This window comes from Syngnathus floridae, chromosome 7 (genome assembly GCF_059516105.1).
Source record: "Syngnathus floridae isolate MCC-2025c chromosome 7, RoL_Sflo_1.0, whole genome shotgun sequence".
NCBI classification, from domain to species: Eukaryota; Metazoa; Chordata; class Actinopteri; order Syngnathiformes; family Syngnathidae; genus Syngnathus; species Syngnathus floridae.
Window position 1 is genome coordinate 15,808,730 of NC_142419.1, and position 12,511 is coordinate 15,821,240.

Consider the following 12,511-nt stretch of genomic DNA (forward strand, 5'->3'; position numbering starts at 1 on the left):
ACTTTTCAATTTGAAGGCTTCCTCCATGGCTGGATGGAGCTTCCGGACAGCTCGAATAAAAAAAAAAACCAACAGCATCAGATGAGCTCCGTGATAGAAATGCAGAAATCGCTTGATGTCAGTTCATGGCCGACATTGTCAAAGAAATGGCCTACATTCACCAAATGTGTTTTTAAATCCTACTTTTAGATGACAGCTGTGGCATTTACGATATTCCGTCGGGGATTTGGGAATTCTACAAACACTTTGTGTTCTTCTCGCTATGGCATCAGAAGGGCCGTTTACCGTTTTGAACTGAAAAAGCTTCAGCCATGGAGGATGTTGTTTTTATCTCAATGCCCAAAAAAAAAAAAAAGTAATTTTCTCCATTGTTAAAGTGTTCTCGGAATCCACTTGAAACAAGAAAAAAAACACTTCCTTGGATTTCTTCTGCATCTTGTTTTAAGCATTTCTTACCGATTTTACATTTTTATGCGGCGGCTGCTCCTGAAAATGGAAAACACAGAACTCAGCGCTGATATTCAATCAGTTCCTGCGGGGGAGATGTATGAATGGGACTAAACCACCGAGGGATGGGGGGGGTCATAGCAACTGATTGATATAGGCGAGCATAAACCTGCCTTCTTCTCAGTTTTGAGAAATTACTAAGCAGTCCTTCCATCTCGAGTCATTCCGCAGACGCTCGCTTGCTTCCACCGACGTCGGCGTGATTATCTCCGACGGCTCGTGGCAGACTTCGGATGGAAAGTAGAGCCGTCTCGTGAGAAGTGAGAAGCTCATCAAACGAGCCATATTTGCAGCTAACGACGAGCCAGTGTGAAGTCGGACGGGAACGATGAAGAGACGAAGGGCCATGAAGTGAAAATATTGCATGTCATCTTCACTTAAACATATGCGTAGAAGAAATGATCTGGTTCTCCATGCAAATAATTTCTTTCACTGGGCCCAATTATTGTCTATTTATTGAAAAACGACTTCTGAATCGGAGTCCACTACGATAACGAGGCTCGGCTATAATTAGGTTAATGAATAATTCAGTTTGTCCCCCCCCCAAAAAAAAAATTCACGTGGCACATGCTTGCTTGCTCCTCACTCTGTGTCAAAACGATAAGAGACGTGATGAATGAATGATGAAATGTGCCTCGGGTACTTTTGAGTAGGACCACATAGATAGAAGGACTCGTTTCTATTTTCCAGTAGGGCTACTATTAGAAGCTTCTTGGGTTGAGGACCACATGCGGTTTGTGAATGGAAGGCTCGGTCCTTAATGGTCAAGGTATTCTTTTTTTCTGTCGTATACCTCGTTTTTTCTTTCGTTACCATGACGACAGGGCTTATATGTTCAAGCTTAACACACTTCAGAGGCTTTGGTGGCAATTGTTGCTCTCTCTCTTCGTGATTCAGTCCAACAAGTACAAGACATGGAGATGTGAGCACATGCACGGGCCTGTTTCTGATCCATGCGCCTCGTTTACATTTCAACCCGTCTGTTTCAGAAGGGCGGGGAGTCGGGAGTCAAGAGTCGGGAGTCTTCCCCTTTGGGTAGTGAAGCGATTAACGTTTGAAAGATCCGATCCCTTGCATCACACCTCGCAAAACCTCCTCTGTGGGAACCCGCCCTTCGCTCCCTGTTTCCTCAGCTTTTCTTATCTTTTTTTTATTCCGCTAGCACGTCGCTCTGCTCAATCCTGACACAATAAGGCGTTTCCTCGATTGCTCATGAACGATCAATTCAATATTTCTTCTGAGAATAAGTTTGAATCCAAATTTAATAAATATAACAGGATAAATAATTAGAAATAAATAATAAAATTAAAAGAATTTAATAGATTTGAATTCAAATTTATTCTGAGCCAACTTGAAAGAAATTTTAATGTCATTTGTCCTTTCCTGCACATCCAGAAAATTATGAATCCCATTCAAGAAGCTCAGGTCAAACAATCAGAAGATGGAAAAACTTTCAATTCAATTCCACGTAAGCTATATAAATCGCTTTGCTAGGCCATAACGGCTCCGCGTTCATGAACGCATGTAGCATGTTAGCAGTTAGCATCGTGCTTGCAAAGCTTCCTCCTCCAGTCTTATCAGGCTAAGGGCAAAAGTTGACTTGTCCCAAAGCAGAAGTAGAGCTTAAGTGACAGAGTGCTAATCCTTCTTGTCCGAGTCCTCTCCGGTAAACATCACTCCTGCACAACCGAGCCGATATGTGTGCAACGTACGCTGCTTCGGTGTGTGTGTTATGTTCCCGTATTAAATATTGGATGGGAAAAGAGGCTTTTTCCTATCGGCACACAGCAGGAGAATTTCAGAAAAGCGAGGTAGAGTCTGTGTGCACTTAGTGCATCAATACAGAAAAAAAAAAATCCCACAAAGATGTCAAGTCCCAGATGAAGGTGGAGCCAGCGATTATTGTGCAGCAATTCAAACGGCACGTGGAAGCTCGCTGGCAGCCGTCGCAAAGTTCTAAGAAAAACACTCAAAAGCTATTTTGAATCTGATGGCATTTAATGTTTTTTTTTTTTTTTTTACTCCGTCGTGATGTTCGTCACGATTCAATTTCTTTTAGATGGCAATTCTTAAATGACATCTTGAATTAAAAAATGCAATTTACCACAAAACTGGAATTAGATGGAAGACGATTTAAGAAATGTCATTTCCCTGCGACAGCCCGTTATCGAAATATAAGGGCTCAATAATTCTGCCTTGATGAAAATAATGATCTTCCATTTTGATTGACACTACCAGGGAATTAGTATTTGTGTTTGTTAAATCAAGACGGAGAACTTTTAGCTCACATTAGATGGACATGTAAACATCCTCGTGCGTTTCCTCGACATTCTGAATGGAATTTTGCACAAGCGCTCATTAGCCAGATGAAGTTTCCTTGTTTGCATCTTAATGAATTGATTTAGAGAAAGCAATTTAATTAAAGCAATGAATCGGTTGTTTTATGGAAAACCCTGAAAATGAACATCAAACTTGTCATCATAGAAAGCATAGAAAATATTTAGCTTAGGGGGTTGAGCAACTTTTTTTTCGCCAAGGTGATGGTAGTCGAAAGGCGAATTTAATTTGCTCCGCCTCTTGTTCATTTTGGGTGTAATTTCACTGTCTATCAGTAGATGGCGCTAGACAAATAAATACTCATTTGCTGAAATCAAAAGATATTTCAATCCCGATTGTGTTTCCAGATAGATGCGTGATTCAGTTTTCGCTTCCATTCATGTGTGCTAGCAAGTGACCCACGTCATCCACTTCTCCATGGTTAGCTTCACCTTTGACCTTAAGATAATCGTGTCATTACAGAATGATTATGTGGCTATTGTAGTATGACAATGTGCTCGTTACGGAACGACATCGCCTGCGGACTCCCACTTACGTGCTGCACTGCTCTGTTTGGAGGTGCTGATTATTATTTTTTTTTTATCCCCCACGTCCAAAAATATTTCAGCAGCTGTGTAGTCTTGAAGAAATTGAGCAGAAGCGCTGTTGATTGTCCTGACGCCGCCACGCAACACGCTAACATTCGAACTCAGCCAGCCAACCTTGACTCCGCCCAAAATCACACCTCAAGATAATCGTTGACGGTAATTATTCAGTGAATTGGAATTTGCATGCTCGAATTAGGGTTAATCAAAGTTTAAACCCATTCACATCCCTCAAGGAGTCACTGGGGGGGATCAGAGTTGGAATCATGATGCGAGACGAGGTGAAGCTGAGAGAGGACGAAAGGAGACGCGAAAGCATTGGACAAAAGTATTGGGACACCACATCTCCTGCTTAGTAGTGAAGTTTTGAAATTAACTTGGGAAATGACAGATTGACCCTGTCCAAATACTTTTGACTAAAGTGTGCATCTGTTGAGTCAGGAGTCTACAGCTTCCATTAGTAGTTCCCCCGCTCATCCATCTTTTACAACTCAGAAGGAGCTGCAGAGCGCCTCGGAATATCTCGGTCCCCGTTTGACAGTTTGCCTAACGCGAGGAGGGGGCTGCTATTTTGCCAGACAATGCATCAAAGAGCATGTGACCCTCACGACGCGGCGGGGGGTGGATGTGAAAAGTTAAGACGACTTAGCGGGCATTGAGCTGGCGCACCCCCGTGTGTGTGTGTGTGCGGGCATCCGCCTGACAGTGAACCCACACAGCACTTTGATCCACTCATTTTCCCCCAACACAAAATATGAAACCCCCTGTCGACCTTGTACGAGACACCGTCTCACTTTTAATTCCAAACTCTCACCGTTGATTTGTGGATCTTCCAAAGAAGTCCAATTTTAAAATGATACTTCCCATAGGAAATAATGGAAAGCGAATCAATCCGTTCTCTTTGAAGTCAAGCTATTTATCAGGTTTAGATATAATTTACAATTCCGACGACTCGCTTAAAAAAACAAATCAGTGCATAAACTGTAGATGTTAAAGCCCAATTAGAGGCAGGCAAAAACAAAGACGACCTCAAGAGAAATGCAATGAAGTCACTTTCCAAATACTATCAATGTAAATAATTGGCTCTTCTCTTCCTTTCAGGCCCAGTTAAAAACAAACCGTTTGTTCTTAAGTGGACCCGACGTTTAAATTGGTGTTGGAAGCGACTACAATCATGTCATCATGAAGAGATGCGCCCACCCGTCTGAAAAGGTGCCGACCGCCATTGTCGAATGCAACCACTTGTTGTGCCAATTTGCTTATCAGCTTTTATGGAAAACTGTTGGGCGTTAAAAAGACAAATTGCTTTGCTCCCTATTCTCTGTTGTGTAAAAAGGAACTAATAACAAATACTGTTCAATTCAATCAACACCAACACCAATATCTTCCAATCCCTCATAAAATGCATGCAAAAAATTTACAATATTTGCCTAGAACAATATTACCTTACATTATTGTACTTAATAAAAACACACAATAATGTCAATTAAATAGAATTAAAAAATTGTAATTGTAAATTCATATTATCCCATTGTTATATGATCTGTCTACATGTTGCTGCACCATTTGTGTTCCTAAACGGTACCAACGTAAATGCTAACTGTTAGCCCGTTAGCTGATGAAGTTTCACATTGTAGCGTTAAGCTAGTTGTTTTAAATGCACATGGCAGCTCTGCTCGCTTTGTTTTGAGTTTTACTTTCACAGTAACCTGCTGAGAGAGTGAAAAACACAGCTTGAAGCCTCTTTTGGGGAAGAATATTTACAAGCGTTATCTGCCAAACCGTTATGCAACTTGAGTCTGCTGCTACCATAAATCGGCTTTAGCATGGCTCGTATCATCTTGTCTGTTCCAAATGTTACGGTCGCGTCGTTAAAATAACCAGGCGGACTCCAAAGTAAAGCGAAGAATCAGATGAAACTTGAAAGAATTGACAGTAAAGGTTGAATGTATAACTATGATGAATCATCAGCCGAAAACCGTTTAAAAGCAGCCAGCAAAGCAGAAGAATGGCACTAATGGTGTGTGGCGCTATCAATTAAAGTCGTCAAGTGGATATGGAAGAGTGCAAGAAGGTGTGCCGGGGCACAGAAAGATTAAAAAAAAAAGTGATTAAAAAATGATGAGAAGCCGTTTTGAATTTTAAACTCCGTTTTGCGAAATATTTAAGGAGACATCCTGTATTTTTCTTTCGCAATAATTATTCTGCCGAGCAACAATGCAGCAGCATTTAAGAATCGAATTCATTAAGCAAACTAAACTAATTTCCCTCATGTAGTGCTTCCTAAAGTTAAAGTCCCACAGCTACAGTTTGTTTGTTTGTGTGTGTCCATGAGTGTGCGCGCCAATTGTATCCCCCCCTAATCGCTTTATCTCATTTTGCAGTGTTAATACGCAATGAGCTGCTGAATTAATTTTCACACCATCGGCGACACAACTGGGTGGCAGCAGACGGCCATCTTTAATGGGCGGGGGGGGGACAACTGGTCTAGATGAGCGCTGGGAAAAGTCCGCGTGTAGCTAGCAGCTTGTCACATGGCTTTTATTATAAATGAGCGCGGTGCACAGAGGGCAGCTCTACCGAGCCAGGGGCAGCTGGATAATTTAGAAAGTTCCGCGGGCCGCTTTGTCCGTCCCGCTGTGTTAGCTGAGCTAGCAAAGTGGCTCTGTGTCGCATGATAACGCGTGCAAACGGAAAGTGTGTGCTCGGGTGTTTGCGCACTCCTGGAAAGGGAAATAATAAAACATCCGGAGAGACGAGAGAAGCCTACTTGATTCTAATAGTTTGTAGGGTTGGAAAAAAGTTGTTGCATAATGCATTATGACGGCCTCAGTGTTGACACCTCATATAGGATGCTATTATGTTGAATAAATAAAGAGAAATGTAGCGGGGAAATGAAGCGGTGGACCACAAACAAATACATTATTCAACCTGCAATCAACCCAACGTACGCTAAAGGTGGCGAGTCGAGGGCGGGACAAAATGGCGGAGATTGTTATTTCTGTTTTTGACTTGAGACAACTATTGGAGTTGAGGGAAACTTTTGCTTTCAACAAATTCAACATTTAAAAAATGTTCATCATATGGTCACTGGAGACAGGTGGAAATTGTCAAAAAAAAATTCAATTATCTGGGGGAGGCAGTGGCCCAGTTGCCCCCTTCCTAGCTCCGCCAGTGGTTGCCATACTTTCATATCTTGCTGAAATATTTCGGAAATGATTTTCCTGACATTCTGTTGTGGGCGGATTTGTCAGCAGGACCTTTGACCTGGGCGTACCCGAGTACCACTTCATAGCCTTACTGGGATTTGTGCCAAAATCTTTTAGTGTCCTCAAGAAATAATAATAAAAAAAAAAACCTTTCCTGAAATTTGCTCATGTTGCACTATTTGGAGCCCAATTCAAATCAAACTACAAACTCTACAAAACCGTACAGTCCCATTTTCTTTTTGTTGCTTTCACTTTTGAGAAAGTCAAGACGCGTGCAGCAGAAGAAGGAACGGCACAATGATGATCTGACGTGATTGATGATTTGGCTGAGGCCCAGACAAGGAGAAGGCCAATTCTCTGTAGATTCATTTAAGCAGTGAATGTCAGCGGCGACGTGACGATCAACAGAGTTGAAAGGAGAGAAAATTATTCCCGTAAATTGGAAGAGTGAGATCACGTGGGAACTTGTGAACCTTCGACTTTCTTTTCTTCGATGCTTTTCAAACATTGCAGATAGTTCCGTCTGACTTTCCCCGAATGTAATGACATCGCAATTCGAAGTGGATATTTATTGATTCCAGGATTTCTGAATAGCGAGTATATCCAATCTGTTCGCCTATTTGATATTTTTCCTCATTTGGAAAAAAGCCTTATCATCTTCTGATTCCAAGTGTTATTTTTTCTCATCACCGCCATTAGGCATCTTCTAATTGTGCCATTTGAGAGCAAAAATATTGAAATGATGTCACTTGAAGCATGAAACGTAAAAGCAGACAGCTCTTTCATGGCTGAGCTTTTTTTTTGTAAATTAATTAGCAGATTGGGAACTCATCTAAAAAAAAATCGCCTCTGCGTCAAACAGCACAATTACCTGAATGTAATACGAGGCTGGAAGAGAATAGACGGGATTGTTTGGAGGATTATCTGCCTGCAGTGAAAGGGATATGATTTTTTTTTTTTTTTTTTTTCTCCCAGCCGGGTGTCATTTTGAGACACGTCTGGGTTGAATTGGAATGTAATATAGGCCAGAGTGACAACTCAAGTGGCAAGTGCGCCCCTTTCGAAACCATGAAGGAGAATATTAGAGCTCCTGTTTGAAGCCCCTCAAAAAATGTTGAGACTTACTCAAAAGTGGGGCTACTAAATTAAATAAATCGGGGTGTAACTTTGCTGCTCTGTGACTGCCAATGCTGGTCCAATGATGCTTGGTGGTGTTATTCCACTTCAGGCCACTAGGTAATCGAAGCGGTCAGCGATTTTGTGCAGATTTTTTTTTAAAACGCATTAGCACATCAATCCTGTATGCACTAAACAAAATATTTAATCATATTTTAACTGTTCTTCCTGTTTAAAATTTACACCATCTCAAATAAAATAATTATATCGCCATCTAGGGGTAGACATTGAAATTACACCCAATATAAATGAAAGTTGGACCATATTGGTGATTAATTTCACACAAAAAAATAGGAAACTAGATTGCACCACTCTTTAAAACCAAGAACAAGAGCTTGAGACTCAACAATTCCTTTTAAAAGGCTCATGAACTCCCGAACTTCGCTCACGTCGTTATAAGAAACCCATTTGAAATCCACTTCCATCCAAAACCCTAAAAACAAGAAAGTATTATGTATGAAATCAGAGCAGTTCAACTGTTGGTTAATTACCTCGCTTGTATTTATACGATGGTTGTGCTTGGTCCATCAAATATTCAGCGCCGTTTCAAACCGTCGCGCCGTGATCCGGAGAGACAAGCCCTCCTTAAAAAGCAAGGTCATCTATCAGCAATCCAGCTAACACCTGTCCCAATACTTTTGATTCATTAATACGCAACGTCCTGTCTGGCCTTGCGCTTGACAAGAAATAATGGAGATGTGGGAATTATATAACCGACTTCCCCACATCGCTTATAGATTGCCGTGCATACATTTTAATTCCTCAAGGTCATATTGAATGTTGGAGAGTCGCATTTTCCTCAACATCCTGTCTGGAGAAAAAAATCTTTCCATGTGATTCAATTGCAGTAATTAAATTCCATAACAATCCAGACATAATAACAAGGAGGTTGCTGGTGTTAGTGGTGATTGGACTCGTAAATTACGATCAAGACCCCGATAATGTGGCTCGGTTAGCGATGAAGAAATAATTTCCTGAGAAAAGATTGTTCATATAAAAATGGAAGTGAAATCCCCTTCTTGTTCACTAACGACGCTTTGTGCAGTCCAAGTACTACTACGTGTGATGTATGAACGTCATGTATACTTTTGTAAAGCACAGGTTGCCATAACAACCAAAACACCCGGATAATACGGCCTTGAGGCGGGAAACACGTGTCGACGTTACCTTGTCAACCTTTGTGTTAGAACCTTCGGATTAAGGTAAAAATAAATGCGGTGAATTGTATCTCCCATTAGAGAACGCTAATCTCCGCAGCCACTAAACGATCTGACAATATTGATTAAAATAAATAAATAAATAAATGAAGGTATGATTAAGTGGCGACGACGGTAATTTAGTTGAATGTTGCGCACGTCACAAAGACACAAGGCATGTTTTTTAATGAGGAAAGCAATTAAGGATGTGATTTCAGGAGTCCATGAGCAAGAGACGGTTCATTTTAATTACACAACCGGCATACACCTCACTGTCATCTGAGAGGGAAGTCAAAAATTCCACCAATGGGAAATTAAACAGGGTAGAAACTTGAAATATGTGTGAGCGCTTGAAGTACAGCTACTAGTACCTTCTTTGTGCTCACTAGTAAAACAATTCAAAGTCAAAGTACTAGTAGTAAAAAAAAAATAATAATAAAAACTCGAATCAATCGTTGATTTTCTTGACATTACACGTCAAGAGTGAAAGATTTTATTTTGGCTTCTGTTAGCTTGTTCACTGTGGCGGCCATTTTGTAAAGTTGTTAGCATTATAGCCTAGCTGTGTATTCAAGAGTCTTTGTAGATTATGTTGATACAATTATTGAATGGTGTCTTTTTAAGTCACGTGAATCTTTCTTGAGTACTTGTGTCGTTCATGTACGAGATTATAATTCTTTCTAGTAGCGAGCGGTTTTGCTGTCTCGCAAGTTACTGCAAGCGCTGCGTTGACCTTCTGGCTCACATCATCCATTTGGTTTCGCAGGAGCGAATCGCTCATGTCCGCCGGGCTCCGTTACAAGCATCGACGGTGACTTTATAATCGGCGAAAGAGGAAAATGTGCACTTTTCTGCTCCTTCCATGCGTTTCAAAGGCTGTAACAAGAAGGATCAAGCGGTCAACAAGGATCGTCTGCTCCACTTTTGATACAGAAATGGGAGAGATGTTGTTTGGCTTTATATGTCTTGTCAGATTTTGTATTGGAGTGAATTTGGAGCAATAGCGTGAAGTCAGTGCGAATAAAAAGATCAAATCAGCGAGAGTTGCGGATACGATTGCCGCATACGGAACCAGATAAATGAGAACGTAAACAACTTCTGTGCTGTGAGACGCATTGTAAATAAATGGATGCAAACGCCCATGCAGTCTTAACACACAGTTTTTCATAATGATAATAATCATTTTTGCATATTTTTCAGAGCAGCCTTGGCGTGGTAAGGCAGTAAAAATAGGTGACCCGGAGGCGGCATGGCTGTGACGGCGCGCTACGCTAACAATGGCGCTAATGCTGTTATTATTGGCGGAATAATGTCGGCTCAAAAAGCCTCGATACAACACGTCGGAGTGTTTATAGTCAGACGCCGAGCGGAGCTGGGCGAGGGGAAAATAGAAATTAATCTAACGAGCTTTGGCTTGTTAAGTACGCCGTCTGTCTCTGGCTGAATGACAATGACGAGCATCCGCTCACCACCAAACGTATTCCGTCGGGACTTCATGACGACGTGAGCAGCAGGCAAAACAAAAGGGGGATGGGGGGGAAATTAATTCAATGACAAAAGACCACGTTGTTGGATAAAGCAAGAAAGCGAAACGGACCAGGTATAAAATACGAGGTGGCGTCCGCTGTTGTGGCTCGCTTGCTTCCCGCATCAATAATTCAGCATGTCCCCGGTGTTATGTTTTTGGCTGCCTTTTCGGATAAGCACAATGTAAATGCCAGGACATTTGAAAGGTCAGAGAGCGGTCTGAACAGGAGACAAATTAACCAAAATGTAACGAGCTCTCGCAGGGTTACGACGACTGGGAATGATGCGTTGCAGCAGAAACTGCAGTACGCGTAATGCAAGTGGTAATCGAGCTCCCTCTAGTGGTAGATGATAGTATTACTGAATTGAATGCTCAAACAATTCATCATCTAGTTATCGTGGCTTTTTTAAATCCACACATGTATGTACATAAAAGTAATTATTTTCATTATCGATCAGATTTTTTTGTTTTCAATTAATCGATATATCGGATACATTTTTTTAATTTGACATTATTTTAAAATGACAGTGCAGAAGATGCACAAAATCCAGTTACTGTTTTGGAAGCTTAAATTCTAGCCCCGAGGTTTGGTGTTTTGGGGGTTAAGATTTTGTGGCCGCATGTCCAGCTTTAATGAGGCCACCGGGCTCTCAATCGGGGCAGCTAAAACAGGCATCTTTGGATGCTGGCCCGCAGAGGAGCCGAAGCCGGAGCCGGCAGGGGCGCTTGTGTCTGATGAGGAAGTGATAAAGACGAAGCTTCTCGCTGCCAACCTCCTCTGAGTCATGAGGCTTGGCTCGGGGGGTTGCCTCCGAAGGGAGTGGAAAAAAAAACAAAATGGCAGCAAAATAGAAGATTTGTGATGTGTTGAACTGCAGTTGGCTGGGATGAATGACAGGAAAGATCCTTTTGTGGCTTCTCATTGTATCTTATTAAATATTTCATTTTTAAATATTTAAAAAAATATTTGATTAAATATATAATATGAAATAAATGTGAATTCAAATCTTTATTGTCATTCTAAACCAATCAATATTTTTGAAACTTAAGTATAGGTGATAACCCAAATATTAGTTATCAAGCCTTTTGTGGGTGAAGTCGACGGAAATATTGAACGGATTCCTCTCGCCCTCTTAAAATGCCTGCCGAAGAAAGGCGACATAGTATTTAGGCACACCGGTGGAGGTGGAATTAGTGCAAGCCTAAGAATACGCCTGTCAGAAATCCCCTCCGCTTAGACCGTTGCCTGCGGGCCGTCTCGAAAGCTCGAAGTAAATCGACGTGCTATTAGAAATCGTCACACAAAAGCATCTCAACACAATCATTTTCCGTCTGGCAAATCTTTCCATAATAATTCCGACTGATGTTTTTCAATGATTCAATCACAAAGACTTGCAAGGAGAACGTTTTTTTTTTTCTTTTTTTTGGGGGAAGAGGCGAGGTAATCTGACACCTCTTACTTCTGAAAACACCCACTTAAAGGAAAGAAATGTCTAGACTCAGTTGCGGTGGTGACAACAACTGGGATAAAAAAAAAAAGACGTTATTTTCCCCTTCCCTGTTGCGCTGTGTTAAAAACACTTGAGTTTCAGTCGTGTCAAACAAAGACGCAATGAGTCATAGAGTTCTTGCGAGTATTGAAGCCTTCCCAGGTGAGGACGTCTCCCAGAATAGCGTTTCGTCTGTTGTCGCTTTAAATAACGTTGACGGGTTTGACACAAAAGACGCTCGTGCACTATGGTAAGGCTTGAAAAGCTCGTTTTGTGTTGACGCTTAATTAACTCCATTGTCTTGTATTTTCACTGACATCGAATGGCCTTTCTGGAAGATCTTGCTGGTTTTGGCGGGAAAAGAATCGTTAACAGTAGTTGTTAGGTGCGGCCACAATGAACACGATTGAGTTCGCAAGTTGTTCAGAAGAATCACAACAAACTCTGCGAGAGTTGTTTCTTCTCTTCTGGGTCCTAAAAACGC

At 41.4% G+C, this 12,511-nt stretch overlaps 2 protein-coding genes across 4 annotated transcripts in view; one reads left to right on the forward strand and one right to left on the reverse strand.

Annotated features, from left to right (window-relative positions):
• dph1 (diphthamide biosynthesis 1) overlaps nucleotides 1-12,511 on the forward strand; it is a 112,045-nt gene that overhangs the window by 28,157 nt on the left and 71,377 nt on the right. For all 3 annotated transcript variants that reach the window (XR_015859421.1, XM_088380725.1, XM_088380724.1), the window contains exon 2: nucleotides 4,530-4,640. The gene's annotated coding sequence lies outside the window, so the exon portion shown is untranslated. The remainder of the gene's footprint in view (nucleotides 1-4,529; nucleotides 4,641-12,511) is intronic.
• rtn4rl1b (reticulon 4 receptor-like 1b) overlaps nucleotides 1-12,511 on the reverse strand; it is a 67,771-nt gene that overhangs the window by 26,586 nt on the left and 28,674 nt on the right. The gene's annotated exons all lie outside the window — the stretch shown is intronic.